Source organism: Pan paniscus, chromosome 2 (genome assembly GCF_029289425.2).
Source record: "Pan paniscus chromosome 2, NHGRI_mPanPan1-v2.0_pri, whole genome shotgun sequence".
Classification (NCBI taxonomy): Eukaryota; Metazoa; Chordata; class Mammalia; order Primates; family Hominidae; genus Pan; species Pan paniscus.
In genome coordinates, this window is record NC_085926.1 from 153,641,613 (window position 1) to 153,665,439 (window position 23,827).

The following is a 23,827-nucleotide window of genomic DNA, read 5'->3' on the forward strand; positions in this document are numbered from 1 at the left end:
TTTTTTTTGAGATGGGGTCTTCACCCTGTTGCCCAGGCTGGAGTGCAGTGGTGTGATCTTGGCTCACTGCAACCTCTGCCTCCCAGGTTCAAGTGATTCTCCTGCCTCAGCCTCCTGAGTAGCTGGGATTACAGGCACACGCCATCACACCCGGCTAATTTTTTTTCTTTTTTCTTTTTTCTTTTTTTTTTTGTATTTTTAGTAGAGACACGGTTTCACCACGTTGGCCAGGATGGTCTCGAACTCCTGACCTTGTAAGCCACCTGCCTCAGCCTCTCAAAGTGCTGGGAATACAGGCGTGAGCCACTGCGCCCGGCTCAAATTCTTTTGATTAATTTTCTATGCAGCTTGGATTTACCTATTCATAAATTCATTCACTCTCTTATTTTTAATTATTACATTTTTATTTTTTCAAGTTGTATTTGGTTATTTTTTAAATGAGCTTGGAAAAATAAAAATAAAAAAATAAAATGAGCTTGGTTAGTCCTCATAGTTTCTTATCTTCAGCTCGTACCTTGTGTTTAGGGGAGGTTTTTAATTCTGTTTTTGGTTTTACAGACATGCTCATTTGCCTTTTAATTTCATTGGCAGAAATTCTCTGTAGTCTGAGATAAAAAATAGATTTCACCAAAAAAGGAAAAAAAAAATGGGTTCTGCTCAGTACCAGCAACACTTCCAATGTACGAAATCCTTTTTTTTTTTTTTTTGAGATGGAGTCTCATTCTTTTGTCCAGGCTGGAGTGCAGTGGCACAATCTCGGCTCACTGCAACCTCCCCCTCCTGGGCTCAAGCGATTCTCCTGCCTCAGCCTCCTGCGTAGCTGAAATTACAAGTGTGTGCCACCACGCCCAGCTAATTTTTGTATTTTTATTAGAGACAGGGTTTCACCATGTTAGCCAGGCTGGTCTCAAACTCCTGATCTCAAGTGATCTGCCCGCCTCGGCCTCCCAAAGTGCTGGGATCACAGGTGTGAGCCACCGAGCCCGGCCCAATGTATGAAATCTTTAAACCAAATCTGCATCTTGAGGTTTTCCTGACTTCATAGGTATTGTGAATTCCAGATGCATACCTGTATTAGAGCTGGTTTACAATCACAAATTCTCAGGACCAAGAAATCAGGCACCTGCTCTACACCAGTGATAGGTGATCTTCCCTACAGACTTCTTAAGTTAGAAAGAAAATACGGTGATTTTGTTTCTTTTTTTTTTTCTAATTCACACTTACATTAAAGCAGAAGCCTTTTGAAATCCCAGCTTTATAACCAAAAGGCCCCTTCTCAGATGTCTCACTCTCTTGTCCCTTATGCCTTCTGGCAATGAAAACTGAAATTCAAGTTAACCCAGTTTGGCAAATGTCCTCAAGGCAAATCCAGCTTCAGTGCTCAACTGAACCCTCTTCACTGAGCTTTTGGCATGAGTATTCATTACTTTCTTACTGGTTCATTGCATTTAAGAAAACGATTTTTCTATTTTATCCAGAATTTTTAAATGGTATCAGCGGGGGGCGAGGGTGTGTTGCTAAAAAGAGAGCTGACCCCTGGTAATTCATATTCAAAGCCACAGATCCATGCAGTTTGACAGCCAAATCAGGACCTGAGCTAGCCCAAAAAATATTAACTCAGGGCCTGCCACTTTGTAATAACTGCTGATATTTTTTTCGCACTTCCTATGGCCAAGTATCATGATAAGCATTTTGCAAGTATTATTTTATTTAGTCCTTTCGACTAGCCAAAGGGCTAGGTATAATTATTATCCCTTTTGTTCTGATAGAGAAACTGAAGCACAGAAAGGTTAAGTAATTACCCAAGGTCCCACAACCATCAAGCAACAGCACTAGGATTTGAACTCAAAAAATCTAACTCTAAAGATTTCCTTCTTAAGATCTGTGTAATTTTGCTTCCTAACAAATCATGAATAAAACAGAGGGAGAGAGAGAGAAAGACAACAAGACAGAGCCCTACTAAGTATGGCAGAGCCAGTAATAGATCCAGACTTCCTAACCTCAGTCCTTTCTACCTCCCTATTCTCATATCAGGATGGGCATACTTCCATTTTTATAGATATATATGCCTTCATTTTAAAAGTGGGCACACAATACTGATTGGAAATTAAGACCATATTAAAAAACATCTAAAGGAATGAATATTTGGTAATTAGATTTCAACTCTCAGTGGCCATCAATCTGGAACTCTAGCCCAATGTTAACATATTTGATTGCATCTGAAGATGTTTCTTGATGACATACAAACAGCAGATTTATTTTACAATTCTTATTTAATCAACTTGTGCATAGGTCTAACATCCAAAAATTCCTTGGCTTATGCTAATTGTCTCTAAACCAGTGATTTCCACACTTTTTAAATAGTGGAAATGGATTTCAGAATATGTCTGCTCACGATTCCTTCATACATAAGGATGTCCAAAATTCAGTCTAAGAAAGGGCATCCCCCAAAGAAGGACAGAGCTGCCAGTCTCCCCAATTCATCTTATCCTCTCTTCTGTCTTCTTCCCCACCCACCAGTGAGTGAAGGGAGCTTATAGCAGGGAATGTGTCCAATTTTCATCTTTGCCTGTCCTCCCTACCCCTTCTACCCAGCAATAAGGAGTGCAGCTCCAAGAGATCTGCCTTGTGATGCCAATCCAAACTCCAAACATCATCTCTCCTCCTTTCAACCACACAGCAGGGTAAGTGGGGGATCTGTGCCCAAAAATACAGAAAAAAGTTCCTGGAGAGTGGGATGTTGCAGCCAGATGTCAAAGGATGAGTAGGTTTAAAAGAGGGAGGAGAATATGGGAGGGTGGCATGGGAAGGACATTTTAGTAGGAAGGAACAGTAGATGCTCAAATCTCTGTTCCTGGTTATAAAAGGAAAATTACTAAAGAATATTATTAATATGCTATCTAAATATAATGTGATATAATAAAGAACATATAAGGAAATTGGGCCAGGCACAGTGGCTCACGCCTGTAATTCCAACACTTTAGGAGGCTGAGGTGGCAGATGGCTTGAGCCCAGCAGTTCAAGACCAGCCTAAGTGACATGGTGAAACCCCATCTCCTCTAGTAAAAATTCAAATGTTATCTGGGCAAGGTAGTGCACACCTTGTAGTTCCAGCTACTCAGGATGGAGTGGGAGGATCACTTGAGCCCAGGAGGCAGAGGTTGCCACTGTACTCCCGCGTGGGTGACACAGCAAGACTCCATCTCAAAAAAAAAAAAAAAAGAATGCTTAACCATAAATTATTCAGAATATAAGTCCTGAGAATGGCCTCTCTTTAGAAGGATAATAGTCATAATAAAAATTACAGTTTTATAAAGATTTTAACCTAAGATACTGGTGGTAAAATTAAGAATTAAAGTTTTATTTCTCTAAAGGCAGCAGAGATGGGTTCTTAATCCTCTAACAGGTCAATAAAGAGCCTCTACTATATGAAGATATAAGAATATCAGAAATTACAAGACAGGAATTCAAAAGGTCCTCAAGGAAATAGAGAAGGAGATGGGATATGAAACCTGATTTGTTCATAAGAATTCTCAAGCTCAAAAGAGCATCAAAAATGATTAGTTTTTTTTTTCTTTTTTGAGACTGTCTTGCTCTTTCACCCAGGCGGGAGTGCAGTGGGGTAACCTTGGCTCACTACAACCTCCGCCTCCTGGGTTTAAGTGATTCTCATGTCTCAGCCTCCCAAGTAGCTGGGACTACAGGCGCCCGCACCACGCCCGGCTAATTTTCGTATTTTTAGTAGAGACAGGGTTTCACCATGTTGGCCAGGCTGGTCTCGAACTCCTGGCATTGGGTGACCCACCCACCTTGGCCTTCCAAAGTGCTGAGATTACAGGTGTGAGCCACCGTGCCCAGCTGCAACCTAATTGTTGATTGATCTGCTTAATTTATAGTATATCCATACAGTGGGAAATATGCAGCCATTAAATAAGTAAACAAATAAAAGAAGAGCGAGATGGCAAAATAAATAACTTCACAAGAGCTAAGGAAACCAGGTAAGAGATCATGAGATCATAGCACCTAAGGGTAGCACAGAAATAAGAAACCACATTGAAAAGGGTAGGAAGGACAGTTTTACATTACCCAGGTCACCCATGCTTTAACCACAGGCAGCACAGTGTGGAGAGATACCCTCTGCTTGGGGGAAGAAGATGGAGGTGAATAATGGACATTGCCTTACACCCTAATGCCAGGCCCAACCCAGTAAAATCCAGAACCAAGAGGGCCTGCACAGTTCCAGACTCCAGACCGGTAACCATGGACTGAGCCTCCAGGCCTACCCTGGCACCATGCCAGATCCCACAGCCCTAGGCTCCAGACCTGCCTGGTGGACTTGTTCTCCAGGTTTGCTCCATTGCCAGGTTTACCTCAAAGGCCACAGACTCCAGGCTAGCCAAGTGGCACCAGGATACAGATTTGCTTCCATCCCAGGCCAGCCTCTACAGACTTAGGCTATAGGCCAACCCTAGGGCCATGCCAGCCCCCATGGACTTAGGCTCCAGGCCCATCCCGTTGGACCTAGGTACCAGACTCATCACAGCAGCTGGCCAGCACCTGCAGACTCAGGCTCAAGGCCTATTCCAGTGACAGGTCTGCCTCTGTGGATCCAGACTCAAGTCCAATTCCCACAAACAACAAACTCCAAGTCTACCCTCACGCACCTAGGCAGCAGGCTAACCCTCATGGACCCAATCAACAGGTCCACGCCAGTGGATCCAAGCTCCTGGCTCAACCCTGAAGATTCAGATGCAACGTGTGCCCACCTACTGACCCAGGCATCAAGCCAGCCTGCCCATGAACCCCAAGAGCAAGACCACCCACACAGCACACCAGATGGCCTGCCCAGAATCTTTGGAAGGGCTGACTGATAAAAGGCTTTCCCACACAAAGTCAGTCTACAAAGACTGGAATAAATCCCTACTTCTTCAAAAGCACAGGCACCAACCCACAGCCACAAACATCAAGAACAGTCAGGGCAGCCGGATGCTGTGGCTCATGTCTGTAATCCTAGCACTTTAGAAAGTCAAGGCAAGCATATAACTTGAATTCAGGAGTTCAAGAGCAGCCTGGTCAACATGGCAAAACCCCATCTCTACAGAAAATACAAAAATTAGCCAAGCATGGCGGCACACACCTATAGTCCCAGCTACTTCGAGGGCTGAGGTGGGAGGATCACTTGATCACTTGAGGTTAAGGCTGCAATAAGCCAAGATTGTGCCACTGCACTCTATCCAGCCTGGGTGACAAACAGAGACCCTGTCTCAAAAAAAAAAAAAAAAAAAAAAAGTCAGGGAAACATGACACCTCCAACTGAACAAAATAAAACACTACTAACCAACTCTAAAGAAAAAAAAGATGTATGAACTGCCTGACAAAGAATACATTATCATTGTTTATAGGAACCTCAACAAACTTCAAGAAAATACATAGAAATAATTCAAAAAAATCAGGAAAACAATAAATGACCAAAACAAGAAAATTAACAAAAATATTAAAAATCATTTTAAAAGTCAAATTCTGGAGCTGAAGGATGCAATGAACCAAATTTAAAAATGCAAGTGTCAACAGCAGAATTGATCAAGAAGAAGAAAGTATCTGTGAACTTGAAGACAGGTTATTTGAAAATATTATATATAGAAAACCCTAAAGACTATTACTAGATACAATTAGAACTAATAGATGAGGCCGGGTGCAGTGGCTCACGCCTGTAATCCCAGCACTTTGGGAGGCCGAGGTGGGTGGATCACGAGGTCAGGAGATCAAGACCATCCTGGCTAACACAGTGAAACCCAGTCTGGAAGAAAAAAAAAAAAGAACTAATAAACGAATTCAGTAAAGTTGCAGGATACAAAATCAAAACTAAAAAATCAGTTATGGCTGGGTATGGTGGTTCATGACTGTAATCCTAGCACTTTGGGAAGCTGAGGCAGGCGAATCACCTGAGGTCAGGAGTTTGAGACCAGCCTAGCCAAAGTAATGAAACCCCATCTCCACTAAAAATACAAAAGTTATCTGTGCATGGTGGTGCATGCCTGTAGTCCCAGCTACTCAGGAGGCTGAGGCAGGAGAATCACTTGAATTCAGGAGGTAGAGGTTGCAGTGAGCTGAGATTGTACCACTGCACTCCAGCCTGGGTGACAGGGTGAGACTGCATCTCAAAAAAAAAAAAAAAAAAAAAATCAGTTATGTTTCTAAACACAGAATAAATCCTCTGAGGAAAAAAAATCAAGAAAATAATCCCATTTACAATAGCTACAAAAAAAAATACGTGGGAATAAATTTAACCAAGGAGGTGAAAAACTTGCATACTGAAAACCACAAAACACTGATGAAATAAATTAAAGAAAACACAAACAAAGGGAAAGATATCCTGTGTTCATAAATTGGAAGAATTAATATTAAAATGTCCATATTACTCAAAGCAATCTACATATTCAATGTAATTCCTATCAAAATTCCAATGACAGTTTTCACAGAAATAGAAAAAAAGAAAAACACCTAAAATTCATATGGAACCACAAAAGATCCTGAATAGAGAAAGCAATCTTGAACAAATAGAACAAAGCTAGAAGCATCATGCTACCTGATTTCAAAATATACCACACAAAGCTATAGTATTCAAAACAGCATGGTCCCAGCATAAAAACAGACACAGAGAACTATGGAACAGAATAGAGAGCCCAGAAATAAACCTACACCCTTGTGGTCAATTGATTTTCAACAAAGGTGCCATGAACACACAATGGGGAAAGAACAGTCTCTTCAATAAATAGGTTGAGGAAAACTGGATATCCACATGCAGAAAAATAAGATTAGACCATTTTCTCTACCACATACAAAATCAACTCAAAATAGATTAAAGATTTAAATGTAAAACTTGAAACTATAAAACTACTAGAAGTAAACAGGAGAAAAGCTCCATGACATTCTCTGAGCAATGATTTTTTGGATATGACCCCAAAAGCACAACAAACAAAAGCAAAAATAGACAAATGAGATTGCTTCAAACTAAAAAAGAGAATGAATAAAGAGACGACCTGTGGAATGGGAAAAATATTTGCAAACCATACATCTGATAAGGGGTTAATATTCAAAATACATAAGGAACTCAAAGAACTCAACAGCCAGAAAACAAATAACCTGATCTGAAGATAGGCAAAGGACCTAGATAGATATTTCTTAAAAGACAACATACAAATGGTCAACAGGTATACATATATATATATATATATGCACTCAACATCACTAGTCATCAGGAAAGTGCAAATTAAAATCACAATGAGATTTCACTTCATATCAGTTAGAATGGCTATTATCAAAAAGACAAAAAGTAAGTGCTGGCAAGGATACGGAAAAAAGGAAATCCTTGTGCACTGCTGGTGAGAATGTAAATTAATACGGCATGGAGGTTCCTCGAAAAATCAAAAATAGGACAGGCACAGTGTCTCATGTTTGTAATCCCAAGACTTCGGGAGGCCAAGGTGGGAGGATCACTTGAGCCCAGGAGTTCAAGATCAGCCCAGGCAACATAGTGAGACCTGGTCTCTATTAAAAATAAAAATAAATAGACAGTCATAGTGGCATGTGCCTGTAGTCCCAGCTACTCAGGAGACTGAGGTGGGAGGATTGCTTGAGCCCATGAGGTCAAGACTGCAGTGAGCCATGATCGCACCATTGTACTCCAGACTGGGCAACAGAGTGAGACCCTATCTCAAAATAAAATTAAATTAAATTTTAAGAAATTAAAAATAGAACTACTATATGATCTAGCAATTTCACTACTGGGTATGTATCCAAAGAAAATGAAATCAGTATGTCAAAGAATTATCTTCACTCACATGTTCACTACAGCATTGTTCAGAATAGCGAAGTTATGGAATCTGACCTAAGTGTCCATCAGTAGATGAAGGGATAAAGAAAATGTGGTGTATATATATATACACAGTAGCATTCTTTTTTTTTTCTTTTTTTTCTTTTTTTGAGACAGAGTCTCGCTCTGTTGCCCAGGCTGGAGTGCAGTGGTGCAATCTCAGCTCACTGCAACCTCCGCCTCCCAGGTTCACGCCATTCTCCTGCCTCAGCCTCCCCAGTAGCTGGGACTACAGGCACCCACCACCACGCCCGGCTAATTTTTTTGTATTTTTAGTAGAAACGGGGTTTCACCATGTTAGCCAGGATGGTCTCGATCTCCTGACCTTGTGATCCTCTCACCTCGGCCTCCCAAAGTGCTGGGATTACAGGCGTGAGCCACCGCGCCCAGCCTATACACAGTAGCATTCTATTCACCCTTTAAAAAGAAGGAAATCCTATCATTTGCAACATGGATGAACCTGGAGGACATTATGGTAAATGAAGTAAGTCAGACACAGAAAGACAAATACCACATGATCTCATATGTAAAATCTAAAAAAGTTGAACTCATAGAAGGAAAGAGTAGAATGGTAGTTACCAGGGACTGCGATGTGACTGGGTGGCGGGTGGGGAAGATGCTGGTCAAAGGATACAAAATTTTGGTTAGATAGGGGGAAGAAGTTCAAGAGTCTATTGTATAACATGATGACTATCATTAATAACAATGTATTTTATTCTTAAAAAAATGATAAGGAGCTGGGTGCAGTGGCTCACGCCTGTAATCCCAACACTTTGGGAGGCCAAGGCAGGTGGATCACCTGAGGTCAGGAGTTCGAGACCAGCCTGGCCAACATAGTGAAACCCCATCTCTACTAAAAATACAAAAATTAGCCGGGCGTGGTGGCAGGCACCTGTAATCCCAGCTACTTGGGAGGCTGAGGCAGGAGAATCGCTTGAACCCAGGAGGCAGAGGTTGCAGTGAGCCAAGATCGCACCACTGCACTCCAGCCTGGGTGACAGAGCGAGACTCCATCTCAAAAAAAAAAAAAAAAACTGATAAGGGTAGATTTTCAGTGTTCTTACAGCAAAAAAGAAAAAGAAAAAAAAAGTATGTGAGGTATTACATAAATTAGCTCGATTTACCCAATCTGCAATGTATACATATTTCAAAACATGTATATAATTTTTGTCAATTAAAGAAAATAAATAGTTTAAGGAAGCTCTTATATGCTGATATATAATGATATACAAAATATGTTACATCTGAAAAAACACACAAGAAACTAATAACACTTTTCTACGGGAGGAAAAACTGAATGGCTGAGGAACAGAGATGTGGGAGGTAATTTTTCCCTAAACGCCCTTGTAAGCTTCTAAAATGTGTAATCATGAAAATATAAGATCTATCCAGTTATTCTTTCCCAAAGAATAAAATTAATACACTAATGAGAAGAATTCTATGAGAAAACGTACACCTTTAATTTAGTTCACCAGATCGGAAGTGAGGACTTTTCAACAATATGTTGGGAATTGGTCCTGATTCAGGTTTTTGCTTTTGACTGAAACTTGGAAACTAAATAACAGATTTCACATTTCTCTCTTTTGACAAAAGAAAAAGAAGTTAGTAAACAGTTTATGTTCTCTCTCTTCCAAGACTGTATTTTAGTGATTTACCCAGTAAATAGAAAAATACTTTCAATCCAAAACCTATTTAAAAGAAGACAAGTTGTGGTTTAGAGTAGAACATTTGTGTACAAGCCTTTTCTCTTTTTCCATTTAAGAAGAAAAGATTCCTGTGACATTCACATTCAGACAAGGCTCAGGAAAATTCAGGAATAATCACACTACAGTGATTTCTCTTTGGGGAACAAAAGCAATGGGCAAAAAAATAAGAAAAAGAAACTTTCCAGCCTTCACTCCATAAACACACTGCCTGCAGAAGACAGGTTCAGCTGCTCAGTAGTCAGACGAGTCTGATTCCCACCGGTCCCCTGAGCCAGGTTGCAGCCAATAGTGATGCTTTATGAGAGGAAAGAAAACTATTAAAAATTGCAAAACCTCTCTCGCCCTGTTATCGAAATCCAGAAGACCTTAGAGAACACTAGTTTTAAAAATTATAAAATGCAATGAGGCTTATGAAGAAAGTAAGACAGATAATTGCTTTTCTTTTCTTTAAAATTGCTTCCCAGTCTCCTATTTCTACCAGTTAGGAGCTAAGAGACAGTCGTTTATTTATTCATTTATTATTGAAACCCATATATTCTCTTTTTCTTTCTTTTTTTTATTTTTTCTTTCATTTTATGTATTAAGTTGAAAGCTTCAAAATTCAAAAGGCATAAAAGAGTATACAGGCCGGGCGCAGTGGCTCATGCCTGTAACCTCAGCACTTTGGGAGGCCGAAGCGGCTGGATTGCCTGAGCTCAGGAGTTCGAGACCAGCCTGGGCAACACGGTGAAACCCCGTCTCTACTAAAATGCAAAAGAAATTAGCCGGGCGTGGTGGCGCACGTCTGTAGTCCCAGCTACTCCCGAGGCTGAGGCAGGAGAATCGCATGAATCCGGAAAGCGGAGGTTGCAGTGAGCCGAGATGACGCCACTGCACTCCAGCCTGGGTGACAGAGCAAGACTCCGTCTCAAAAAAAAAAAAAAAAGAGTATATGGTGAATTGTTTACCTCTGACTTCTGACCCTTAGTAATCAACTTCTTAATTCTTGTGTATCCTTCTGGAGATTTTTTTCTTTTTTCTTTGTTGAGACAGGGTCTCAATCTATCACCCAGGCTGGAGTGCACTGGCAGGATCACAGCTCACTGCAACATCAACCTCCTGGGTTCAAACAATCCTCCCACCTCGGCCTCCCAAAGTGCAGGGATTACAAGCGTGAGCCACCATGTCCTGCCCTCCTAGAGATATTATGTATGTGTAAAAGAAAAGGTGGTTCCCCCCTCAAATATAAATTAAAAAATCAGAGGGTCTTCACATAACCCTAATTCCTTATATTAACACATTACTGTTCTATGAAGCAATCTCTTCTTTAAAAAATAAATTTTCAATACCTCCTATATCACTCAAAGATAAGAAAGAGCTATTTGGCAAAAAGAAATAGGATGTCTGGAGAACTACATTGCATATGATTTTATAGCAAATCAACTCACTGAATTTCTGGTCCAGGATTCTGACCTGAAAAACCTGTGTAGATCTTCCAAGTTCCCAGCAGGAATAATTCTGCAGAAGTTTTATTAGCACTCCATGCAGATCTAAGGTCCAGAAGCCTCTTCAACTTAATTGAAGAGGGAGAGAAGAGGGAAGTGGGAAGCTGAATTCAAATGTTTGGTTCTTGTGGACTAGCAACAAGGAAGTGAAGACAGATGAAAGAGAAACCTTGAGTGCCTTGGATCAGTTAATCAGTAACTCACTGACGCTGGCACTAAACTAGATCCCGCTGACATCCAGTGGCAATTGACCGGGTAAGGCTAGACAAGTTTGTAAGTCTCTTGCTCAGTGCAAAAGAACCAGCCACAGAGAGAAGAGGCTGCTTGGAGAATAAGCTACAGAAAACAACTAAAGAGCAAAACCCAGAAAGCCCTCCAGGGACCTGTGTGGTGTCTGAGGCAGAGGCTGAATTCCAAGACAGAGTCCAGCACCCACTTTTTTTTGAAACCCTTAGCATTTTCTTCTAGCCTGGAGTCAGGTACTAGGGAAGAAAGAAGACCCAGAAGAAGGGTGTGCTTTTTAAGGTGTGGTGCGCTATTAAGAATGCTGGACTGCCGGGAGTAGTGGCTCGTGCCTGTAATCTCAACACTTTGGGAGGTAGAGGTGGGAGGATTGCTTGAGCACAGGAGTTCGAGACCAGCCTGGAAATATAGTGAGACCCTGTCTCTACAAAATTTCTTTTAAAAATTAGCGGGGCGGGGCGCAGTGGCTCACGCCTGTAATTCCAGCACTGCGGGAGGCCGAGGCAGGCGGGTCACGAGGTCAGGAGATCAAGACCAGCCTGGCTAACACGGTGAAACCCTGTCTCTACTAAAAATACAAAAAAAAAAAATTAGTTGGGCGTGCTGGCGGGCGCCTATAATGCCAGCTACTAGGGAGGTTGAGGCAGGAGAATCGCTTGAAACCGGGAAGCGGAGGTTGCAGTGAGCCGAGATCCCCCCGCTGCACTCCAGCCTGGACAACAGAGCGAGACTCCACCTCCAAAAAAAAAAAAAAAATAGCAAAGCATGGTGGCACACGCCCGTAGTCCCAGCTACTCAGGAGGCTGAGGGGCAAGGACCTCTTGAGCCCTGGAGGTGGAGGCTGCAGTGAACCAAGATCGTGCCAGTGACAGAGGGAGACCCTGTCTCAAAAAAATATACAAAAATAAAAGAATGCTAGACTTAGGTGTCTTAGGTATCCATCGCAACTCAGCCACCAATTGGCTGTGTGAACGATGACATTCCTGAGCCCAGTTTCTTTATGCTGAAACCAGCTCAAAAATACTGCAAATCTAAAACCAGCTCAGTACAAGCCAGTTGCAACTTCCCAGTACCACAGCAGTTTTAGGAGCACCAAAACTCCAGCTTCTGGAATAACTTAAGACATTTTCAGCAACTGTCCAAGGCAATTCTCATCTCCAGTTTGAAAAACATTGCAAAACACTACCCGGTCCATTCTAGCAGTAAATCTATCAATACTACCTCAAGAAAAATAATCGGGCAACATTTAGATAAAACCAACATCTAAATCTTAGGATGTCAGAAAGCACACATTAAAATCATGAGGAATCCTCTTAGACCCACCACAAGATGGCAACAATCCAGAAGTGGTAAGTGAGCAAGTCGATGTGGAAAAATCTCTACAGCACATAACCTAAACACCACTTCCGAAAACATAGCCCACATCGTTTGTAAACAAAGTCGTGAATGTTTTCTGGAACCAGACCTGAATTTACAACCTCCTAAACTCCATGTAGGGAATGCAGTTTCTTTACTCTCCAGACAGCTTATCAGAAACTCTCTACCTGTCTGTACTTTGCATAAATGGTGAATTTGAAAATAAAAGTAACCCAGCGTTTGTCACAAATTTCCCGCCTATTACCACTGCATTCCTGAGTAGTAATAGGATGTAACAGAACATGGAGGCAGACAGACGTGGGTTCAAATTCCAAGTCTGTTCCACGTTCGTCTGTCCCATGTTACATCTTAGGCAAGAAACTAACCTCTCTGAACCTCATCAGTAACATAGGATAAGAATTCCTGCCTCTCTTGATTATTGTGTATTATAAAAAGACATAAAATAAGTGCCATCACGTTAGGAATACATTAATGTTCACTTCCTCCTTTTCTTCCAGAATCCTTTAAAATATTTACAGAACAATAAATAACCAGAAAAACTATCCCCCCTTATGGTAAATCCCAATCATGCCAAAATTCCTCAGACCAAAATAGATACCAAATGAAAAACAGCTTTTTTGTACTTAGACATAGCGTGTGTACCATATGTGTTCTCATGATACACACATGCTTATAAAAAGATATTGTCAGAAGGTAACCACTGTTGGCTGGGTGCGATGACTCAGGCCTGTAATCCCAGCACTTTGGGAGGCCAAGGCAGGCGGATCATCTGAGGTCAGGAGTTCGAGACCAGTCTGGCCAACATGGCAAAACCCCATCTCTACTAAAAATACAAAAATTAGCCGGGCATGATGGCGGGCGCCTGTAATCCCAGTTACTCAGGAGGCTGAGGCAGGAGAATCACTTGAACCCAGGAGGTAGAGGTTGCAGTGAGCCAAGATCTACTGCACTCTAGCCTGGGTGATAGAGAGAGACTCTGTCTCAAAAAAAAAAAAAGAAGAAGAAGAAGGTAACCACTGTTAATTCTACCCAACAATATTAGGTTAAATCATATGACATTGCTGATGTTTGACCACCTTATATTTACAACTATAGCAGTTTCATATAGTTGGAAATAGCAAATCTAGGGCAAGGATTCGAGGCCAGGAGCAGTGGTTCATAACTGTAATCCCAGCACCTTGAGAGGCCGAGGAGGGAGGATCACTTGAGCCCAGGAGTTCAAAACTACCCTGAGCAACATAGTGAGACCTCATGTCTAAAATTAAAAATCGTATTTAAAAAATAAAGCAAGGATTCAATATCTGTCTGCCCTCCCTAGATTTCCTGAAAACAACAAGATCATTAGAAATCAGTAACTCTGCGTTGTCATCCCCGTTCTGCCATTTATTAGCTGTGTGACTTTTAAGAAAATCATTTAGCAACTTTGGGCCCTGGTTTCCAGATTTATACGATACATATGGTAGATTTATCTTTTTCTGCTCTGTAATTTAATGACTATAATAAGGCATAGGCACTTAGGTTAGTGCCACCAAAATACATAGCTGGTAAGAACATTTTAAACTTAGCTATCCACGTTATCTTGGTTGTCCCTTCTGCATCTATCCTGCCCTCTTCCACTACGAAGCACAGAAGACAGAGACCTTGATGATAATAAAATAAAGCTGTGTAAACTTCTTCACAGGCTTCTTAAAATGCACTTCTAATTTGGCACACCCTACCACAGCAGTACTGGATTTCTCCTTAAACAAAAATGGTCACGGGTGTCAAAGAGATGTGAGTGAGTGTCCACTGAACTGTGTCTAAATGATTTTCCTTGTGACCAAAGCCAGCCTGGAATAAGCCCCTGCTAGTGAGAAGAGAGAACATGCTTCCCAGGCCGAGGAGGCATTGTTCAAAGTAATGAGTTCTGCACCACTTGGTCCACAATTCACAGCTGAGTCTGATTTTCCTAGACAAAGAGCAATAACCAAATGGAGGATGCTCTTCAGCAAGCTTCCCTGGGTTTATCATTGTTTTTAGACTCATGAGGTGGTGAAGGAAAGATGAGAGTTTCCCTAACCGTCTATGTCCTAGGAATGACAAGAGGAGATGTTTGTCAACCCTGGTCAACATTATGCCAGGATTTTGTCATGGCTGTAATGGATTTCAAGAGTTTAAATTCACTAAAAATGTCTAGAAATTATTCCATCTCAAAAGTTAAATGTTTAAATACTCTATTGTATTCCTTTTATCCTTTTATCATAATTTTATATCTTCTCTTTTTTTTTTTTCTTTTTTTTTTTTTTTTCCTCAGGGAAAAAATAGTTATGATCCTTCAGGCATGCAGACCAACATTCTTAGAAGGAAGCTGCAGAAGGTTCATTATGTCATGAAACACAGAGCCAGAACAAAGGATTACTGAATCACTCACCTTATCTTCATCTAAGAAACCTGAGAATTACAAGGTTTCTGTTTCTTCTAAACTCTGTGCTGCACTTGCCAAGACTACAAGTTTTAGAGTAGTTTGTACTTCAAAAATGTAAGCAAATAGGTGCACATAATGCTTCCTATCCTAGATGTAGAGCCTTATCTAAATTACTCAGTTTCAGCATTTGTTTCTGAATCTGCAAGTCTGAGTGATTAGCACCAAATCAATCGTTCTCCTTAAGAGTACCAAAGGTAGTATCTTCACTCTGAACGTCTGAAGTGGTATTAGAATTATTTCAGGACTCACAGCTCTTAGTTCATTCAGAACAGAAATCTGGATTTATTCATCTTGCCTTATATATAATACGTTCTCAATAAACATTTGTTGACTAAGTGAATAAATTAAGTAAAAAACATTTCGTTAAGAATTTTCACAGTATTTTACATTATGGCACCCTAACAATCACTTTTATCATATTCTATGTTTATAATACTAGCCCTATATCTGGAAGACTGATTTTTAAAATAAATTTAATTGAAGTTGATGATGTGGGAAAATATATCAAACGGAAGCAATAACTTTACACAGATTTTATTGCAAATCTGGTGCCACTATAAATCCTCGCTCTGCCCATCAACCTTCCCTCTCTTTGTCTCCTTCCCATTGCCTCTCCCCAGCCTCCCCCAGGTACTCCCAGTCTCATTATCCCATGATCTGTTAAAACTGCAGTTTACCTCCTGGAACCAGCAGAAACACATGTCACTGAGAATTAGGGAATTGGAGCCAGTTACAAGCCACCAAATAGGGTCACAAAGTATCTGAACCTGAAAATTAAGAGTTTTTCTATTTTGCTAAACACGAGAAAAGGGGAAAAACTCAGTTGGACTTATTTTTAAACATTTGAGCTAGATGGATTGCACAATGTTAAGAATTTATGACAAATGAGATGGGAGACAATTTTAACAGCATGTTACTCGCTAATCATTTGAAAAGTGGTATGTTTGATTTCATTTGCTGATGGTGGGAGGATATTATCTTAAAACATCTACCACAAATAAACACTTGCTATTCTTCAAAACAAATTGCTTGAAACTGGTATGTAGCGAGACAGTACTCACGTATTACTTCATCCAAGGTATTTTATGCCACACTTTATCCCAAGAAGAATAACTCCATTTTAAATTTGTATTAGCATTTATGTTAATTCTAACCAATGTTTAATAGCAACTAGGTACCAATCATGCTGCCAAATATTGATGCAGTTTAAGAAAAATAAGCAAGAAGCTACCGCTCCTTCTACATACCCCTTAAGATGTGTACTTTTGCCAAATGCTAGGCTGTATGTAAACAAACGGATTTTAAAAGAGGGGATAGGGCTGTCAAGATTCACAATTTTATGAAAATGAAAATGATTCTCGTCTGCTGGGCGCGGTGGCTCACGCCTGTGATCCCCACACTTTGGGAGGCAGAGGTGGGTGGATCACCTGAGGTCAGGAGTTCCAGACCAGCCTGGCCAATATGGTGAAACCCCGTCTCTACTAAAAATACAAAAAATAGCTGGGCGTGGTGGCGGGAGCCTGTAATCCCAGATACTCGGGAGGCTGAGGCAAGAGAATAGCTTGAACCCAGGAGGCGGAGGTTGCAGTGAGCCGAGATCGCACCACTGCACTCCAGCCTGGGCGACAGAGCCAGACTCCGTCTCAAAAAAGAAAAAAAGAAAAAGAAAATGACTCTCAACAGACAGCTTGAGAAAACTGGCTTCTGTTAAGGCTTCTTGAAGCATTCTCTGCAGAAGACTTTAACCCCAAAGGTGACCAAAACGCTGAGGCAACTGAAAAAAACTACCGCCTCTTCTGGGAAATCCTTTGTTTCTTTTCACTGGCATTATACTCTGGTCCCTTTTGCAGAGCATCTCCTTGTCATAAACATGCCAATAAACAGGACATGGGTGCTGCTGGGTTGTACAAGCTCTGCTCTTCACCTAGGTTAGGAGGCACAGATTTGTTCTTGTAACGCTCGAGAACAATCACTTCACTGAATTTTCTAACTCCTTACCAGGAAGTAAATGTTTTATTCGTCTCCCCTTTTCGGGACAGAGGGGGATTTCAATTGCTGCCCTAATAACTAATCTCTCACCATTTTCTTCTGTCCGTGATCAAAACGGTAACAAGGGAAGGGAAAAGTTGGGTGTTTTTTTTTTAAATTTAGTTGGTTATTGCTTTAATGCTGAACTCTCAACGTCAAAATGTGATCACAAATTGATTCGCAGAAGGAAACAAATAGAAAAAGCCTCGGGAAGGAGGGGAGAGGGCGTCGCAGACGCTCAACAGGGAACTGGGTTTAGGGGCTCGCGGGGTGGCGTCTCGGACCCGCAGCTCAGTCGCCAAGGAAACGCCGCGCAGGCGCAGAGCGTGCCGCCGCGGGGCCGGCGTTTGCCTCCACCACCCCGCGCCGCTCGGGCGCTCTTGGTTCTTCCCAGGAAAGGGCAATGGAGTATATCCTCCTCGCGCTGAGCACACCTAGTCTCTAAGAGGTCCTGAGCAGGGTCACTGGGCGCAGGAAAAGCTGTGAGACTCCCCAAGTGTAACGGACGCTGCACTCCCCTTGCTGGGAAACGCGGACCTGCTCTCCTGGCGGCGTCTGGCGGTCAGAGAGAGCGTCCCGGGACCCCGCGTGAGGGTGAAGCATCCTGTAGCGAGGCTGGACCTTCCACCGGGCGAAACGCCACCCACCACCACCGCAAGGGACCCGAGAGTTACATTATTTCGCGGACACACACACCGACCCTCATCCTTCTGAATTATGGGACCCTGAAGAGCGGCCGTGGCCAGTTCCCCGCACGGGGCCTTAGGGGATCCCCACGCACAGCACTCACAGTCCTAAACAGGCGTGTCCCGGCTGTGGCTGCCGAGAAAGGAACTCGGGCCACCTGCTCACTCGCTCATCGGACTGGCGTACCAGTTCTCTTTTTCCTGCACACCCCCTTCTCTCCTGGGCCCCTTCTTCCCCCGAAAGCACTGACCTCCTCAGCTTTGAGTGTTCAGTAGCTGAAGGACTCCTCGGAGTCCGTGGCACAAGGAGCCACCTCCGAAGTGCTGGGGTGATGAGTTATTGGCCCCTGTGACTCCAACTCCAAACCCCTGCCAAGGGCCAGAAAAGCCCCCCTAGAAGAGCACTTCTCCCCACTAGCCAGCAGAAGCCCCAGACGAGCGGGGAAGAGCAGGGCGCCGCCGCCACAACCTGCTTTCTCATTCAAATCCTCACGCTCACACAGGAGCCCCCCTCCCTCTCGGCCCCGCAGCTTCCGAGGAAATCAGGAACTGGAGTTGGGGAGAGCGGACTGGAGCGCCCGCTGCCTCCTCTGGCCCGGGCGGGATGGGCGTACGGAACCCTAGGGCTGCACGTGGAACCCCAAGGCTGCACCTGGAACCCTTGGCTTACACTCTCCTGCGGGGCTCCCCGCTTGGCAAGGGCCAGAAGCACTGGGAATGAAGTCCTTTTACTCCCCCGCAAGTTTCAAAAGTTTCCAAACCCAGGGTAACCCCTCGGGGCTGTAGCCAGAGGGCCTCGGTGGTGGGGGGGTAAAGGAGTTGGAGAAACAAAGTTGGAGGTGAAGGGCGCAGGGAATGGGAACTGCGTGCAACTTGCACCAAAGTAAAAAGTGTTCTCAAACGTCCGTCTTACCTCCTTTAAAAAAAAATTTTTTTTTTTTCTAAGAATATAGCATCTGTCGATGCCGCAAATTAAAGAGATCTACTCTGAGTGAATGGGAACTGCGTGCAACTTGCACCAAAGTAAAAAGTGTTCTCAAACGCCCGTCTTACCTCCTTTAAAAAAAAAAAAATTTCTAAGAATATAGCATCTGTCGATGCCGCAAATTAAAGAGATCTACTCTGAGTGAAGTGCAACTAAAATTGAGAGCGTGTAAATGGTAACACTTTGCTTTTATTTACCCCCAGTCTCTTCATTTGGAAATGCTACTCCTTGGCATTAACAGGCCACTTATTCACTTAGATCCGTTTAGTGGCTGGTTGACTCAAGCGGGCAACCTGCCGGGAGTAAGAAGGCGGCGGTGGCAGAGGAAAGCTTGCACGAAGCAGGCACTCAAGTGTTGATGAAACGATGAAATCTACTGAATGCACTGAAAGGATGAGTGACCAGCTTGGGGCGGATGCTGGAACCGCCGCTGGCCTACACGGCCGCGGTGTGATCCGGCTTCTGGATTCCAGGATTTACATTTATCAGCCTTCATTCAACCTGCCCTATTGTTAGTTCAAAGCCTGGCTGGGAAGGAGTGGGGACGCAGCTCTTCACTCACCTTTCAGTTTAAAATAATCCTCCAATAAGAATGTCCTAGGAAAGCTGGCAGCATGGGGTTGGCAGGGATTTTCTGGGCTTAGTGACAACATAAACTAAAGTCATTTTCTTTTTTCATGCGTGAATTTGCCCAAGAAGTTACAAACGAGTAAGTTATAAATGAGTGCCTGAGATTGGAGCTCGGGGCCTTGGCTGCCTGTCCTCTTTGACAGACAGTGTGGAGGGTGGTAGCACTGTGACCTCTCAGCGCAAGATCTAGGGTTTCACCTTTTCATCCCACTTAGCCGATACCATAGAAACAACCCATTTGTATTATTCAATTCAACAGAGGCAATTACAATGTCACAGCAAAGCACTATGGGCAAGAAGAAACTTTGTCCTGAAAACAATCCTAGACTCTCAGAAAAAAGAAAAAAGCCACCAGAATACCCACTTGAATTTCTTCCTGCCAATAGTACCAGGAAGAAATCAATTTGGAAAAAATGTAGGTAAGGTCTTTTGCCTCTATAGAAAGAAACCTCCCCAAATTTACTTGTTTTTGTTTTTGTTTTTTTGCATGCCCATACACAAGCCTCAATTTATAAGAAATTAAGTCATTAACCCTCTGCCTCCAAACTGCTTTATATTTTGTAAACAAGCTTGTTGGAGATTTGTTTTGCTGGTAACCTCCATGGTGACTAGAAAAGCCAAAAAAAAAAAAAAAAAAAACCACCGAGATAATCCCTCAACAGCAGCAGTTCACCCCCTAACCTCCGGTGTTTGTCTTTCTCGAGTCTGAAAAAATGCAGATGCACATGTTGAAATAAACTCAGACACAAAGTTCATAATAAGAGCACTTGTTTGCTATGCATTCTTTATTTTGATAGTTTTAATCAACTCCCATAATTTTGTAAACTTTTAAATTTTTAAATTGTGTGATATTTCAAACCTACCAAAAACAGGATATATACCATGTAATACTCCTGCTCCCCCCAGCCCTTCTTTTTTAAATAAAGCATTACAGATATAGCTAAACCCCACCTCCTGACTCGTTACCCCCACCCCTTCCCAAAGGTAATAATTCTGAAGTTGGTATGAGTCATAATTATGCATGTTCTTAAATGTTTAGGACATTTATACATCCATAATCTTTTAATGTAGCTTTTCTCTCCAAGTCGTTTTAACATTATTTATCTGAGAAAAATCACTAAAACAATTAATTAATTAATTGGAGAAAATTACTAAAAACAAGAAAATGTGTTACATTGCTAAGTTTTTAGAAGCAGGACAGAACTATTTTTCCTGCTTGTGACAATCAGAGTATGGAATAATAACAAAGGGATTAGACAGTGGGTAATAAGCAGCCTCTCTAGGTTACACAAACTCTTCCATGGTTACCAAAGAATAAATAGAAAAACAAAACAAATAATACCCTCCTCTTTCACTGGTTAAAGGGGAACTGGAGAAAATGAGATCTGCATTAAAACTTCTTTGGGCAGGTAAGACAAACATCCTACATGGTAGTAAAGTACCTTTTCTAGAGGATCTCTTGGTCATGCAAGCTATGATCTTTTAGTAAGGATTTACCACTTTTCCAAGTATAAAGAACTCCTGCTGGTAGCTCAATACAAGGTTGAAATCCGCCTGGCTGAAAAGTCTGGGGTTGAATTAGCCCTGCCTCTTCAAGCACAGGGACATCCATCTGTACAGTAGTTACAAAAATCTTTTGCTGTGATTCTTTGACTTAATGTCCTCCCAGCATTAAAAGTGCTAAGAAAGCATCAATTTTTCTTAAATGCCATTGAATGGTGAAAGGCATCCTTCCCAACCCCCACCCTCTTCATTTCCTAAGCGATGACTCTCATTAATTATACTGGCACACCACTGCCCAGCCTCCCTTCTAAATAGCTGCCAGATTTCTACATATCATCTCTGCCTTGATACAGAATGTGCACTGACACCAGGATCACAGAAAATCCTGTAAGAGGTGCCTGATACACAGTAAAATGATTGATGTGCCTTGTGGTGAGCCCGCTGTGCTGCGTATCGTAGGGGGTTTCTTAGAAAACTGCACTGGGAATTTCTGTGTTGGAAAAAGATTTTTCTAGCTGTGCAAAAATTGTGCTTCCAGTTGCAAAAAGAGCCATTTATTTAAGGTGTTCAAATTTAAACAGCAACCATCTTGAGTTATATCCACGAGCAAGAGAGGAAAGGAGATAAATGTTCCCTATTTTAATCAATGCACCAAGTTAAGAAAACCATTGACCAAAAAAGCTTATCAAGGAAGAGGCACTCCTCTTTCAACACATATTTCTTTAGTACTTGCCATGTACCAGGCACTGCTCTAGGTGGTAAGCCTTAGCTGGAATATAGATAGCACTCCTGAAGTAGAGAGTAGTACCTGTCTTTATGGCCCTACTCTACAAATTGGTCACGGCTTTTAGGTACAAATAACAAAACCCCTTATCAAACCAGCTTGAGTAAAAAAAGCTGATGTATTGACTCCCACTTTAAGATAGGGGGAAGGATAAGGACTTCAGAAACGGTGGGAGTCTAGCAATTCAGAATCAGCATTTCTCTTGTTAAAGAAAAAATTAGTCAATGTTAAAGCATGGTAAGGAAGGCTTTATCCAGCACCATCGAAATCGGCACAGGGACTACTGCAAGGAGCTCATGCAGAATACAGCATAGGCAGCTTGGAATTTATAGACAAAGAGCAGATGGGGTTGCTGGATGAAAAATCACTAAGAGGAAACATCAGGAATATGAGGGACTCTAGCTAACCCGACATAACTGGATTCTTGCTGAACACAGGCCAGGGAGATCAGACATGACCTGGGCGATAGTGGAGGATGAGGGATCTGATCAGATATTGAGAGTGATCAGATATGGAGAGTGGGGGTTCTTGCTAAACTGACTTGGCAGAACTCTTTTCTAAAACTGAGTTTTACAAGAAAACGCACATATGGGCCCAGGAGAAGGCTCAGAAGCATGACTAATGTTTGTTTGGCCAAGCAAGGAATTTTTGTCACTCTCACACTTTCACCTTTGCTCCTACTATTTCCCTGTCTCTGCTTTTCTCAGTGTTTTGATCCTATTCTCTCCTATTCCATATGAGCTTTCTGTACAAGCTAGGGGTGGGGAGAGCATGACTAGAGACAGCTCCAGGTTTCAATCGTCTCAGCTAGAGAGGCCTTTTTGCTTTTACCATCTGTAAATAAGATGGTAGGAAAGGATTCGAACTGACCTGACTTAGGTCATGTGTCCATCCATAGGTCAATTACTGTGGACAACAATAAGTAGAGTATATGTGTGGCCAGACCCTGATTATACACACACCCTTATGGCCAGGAAGGCCGGGTATTATAAGTAGCAGCCCATCAGAACTGCTTGGAACCAGGGAGGATTTGTTCCCAAGATGAAAGGGGCTGGTCCTACCAAGTGAAGGCAGGAAGAGATTCTGGCAAATAAAAAGAATAGATATGGGCTGGGCACGGTGGCTCACACCTGTAATACCAGCACTCTGGGAGGCTGGGGCAGGTGGATCACGAGGTCAGGAGTTCGAGACCAGCCTGGCTAACATGGTAAAACCCCGTCTCTACTAAAAATACAAAAATTAGCCAAGCGTGGTGGCAGGCACCTGTAATCCCAGCTACTCGGGAGGCTGCGGCAGAGAATTGCTTGAACCCGGGAGGCAGAGGTTGCAGTGAGCCAAGATCGCGCCACTGCACTCCAGCCTGGGTGACAGAGCGAGACTCCGTCTCAAAAAAAAAAAAAAAGAATAGATGTTCCCTAGGCTGCCCGCTCTTAAATCTGCTGCCAAAGAAAGAAACACCTTTATACTGATTCATATGTATATGACTTAATCTACAAAGTAGATCAGAAGAGGAATTTCCTAAATCCATCATGGGAGACTGAGGGGAGAGGAGTAGTAATGGCCAACTGTAAGTTCTACCAATCTTTCCCTCCCCAGCTGAAGAAGCATGTGTCCCCATGTGGGGCCAACTGACAGGAGCTGGAGATGGGGAGGAAGGAACATAACCAGGATAGCTGATCTCTGAACGAGTTGTTTTGTTTTGTGTTTTTGATTTTTTTTATCATGGAAGTGTTTATACATATACGAAAGTAGAATAGTATAATAAAACCCTATGTATTAGTCGCTGTGTTTCAACAATTGTTAATATTTTGACAACTTTATCCAGGAATATGGAGATTCTCTGAAATACTTAAATTCATAAACTAACACATTTTTGCAGTACTATGATGCTGGTTACTGAAAGAAATGCATGCCTCTTATGGTAAATTATATAAGACCAGTGTATGCAAAGCCCTTAGCAAAATGCCTGCTACAAAATGAGCTCTCAAATATGCCAATTATTTTTACTGTTAATATTTGAAACCTATTTAAACTTTTATTTATTTATTTATTTATTTATTATTT

General features: G+C 42.2%; 1 protein-coding gene across 1 annotated transcript in view; it reads right to left on the minus strand.

Annotated features, from left to right (window-relative positions):
• The window catches only part of PLCH1 (phospholipase C eta 1), a 269,963-nt gene extending 251,638 nt beyond the window's left edge, over positions 1 to 18,325 (minus strand). The window contains exon 1 of the mRNA XM_055110608.2: positions 18,113 to 18,325. The gene's annotated coding sequence lies outside the window, so the exon portion shown is untranslated. The remainder of the gene's footprint in view (positions 1 to 18,112) is intronic.
• Between the last annotated feature and the right edge of the window lie 5,502 nt (positions 18,326 to 23,827).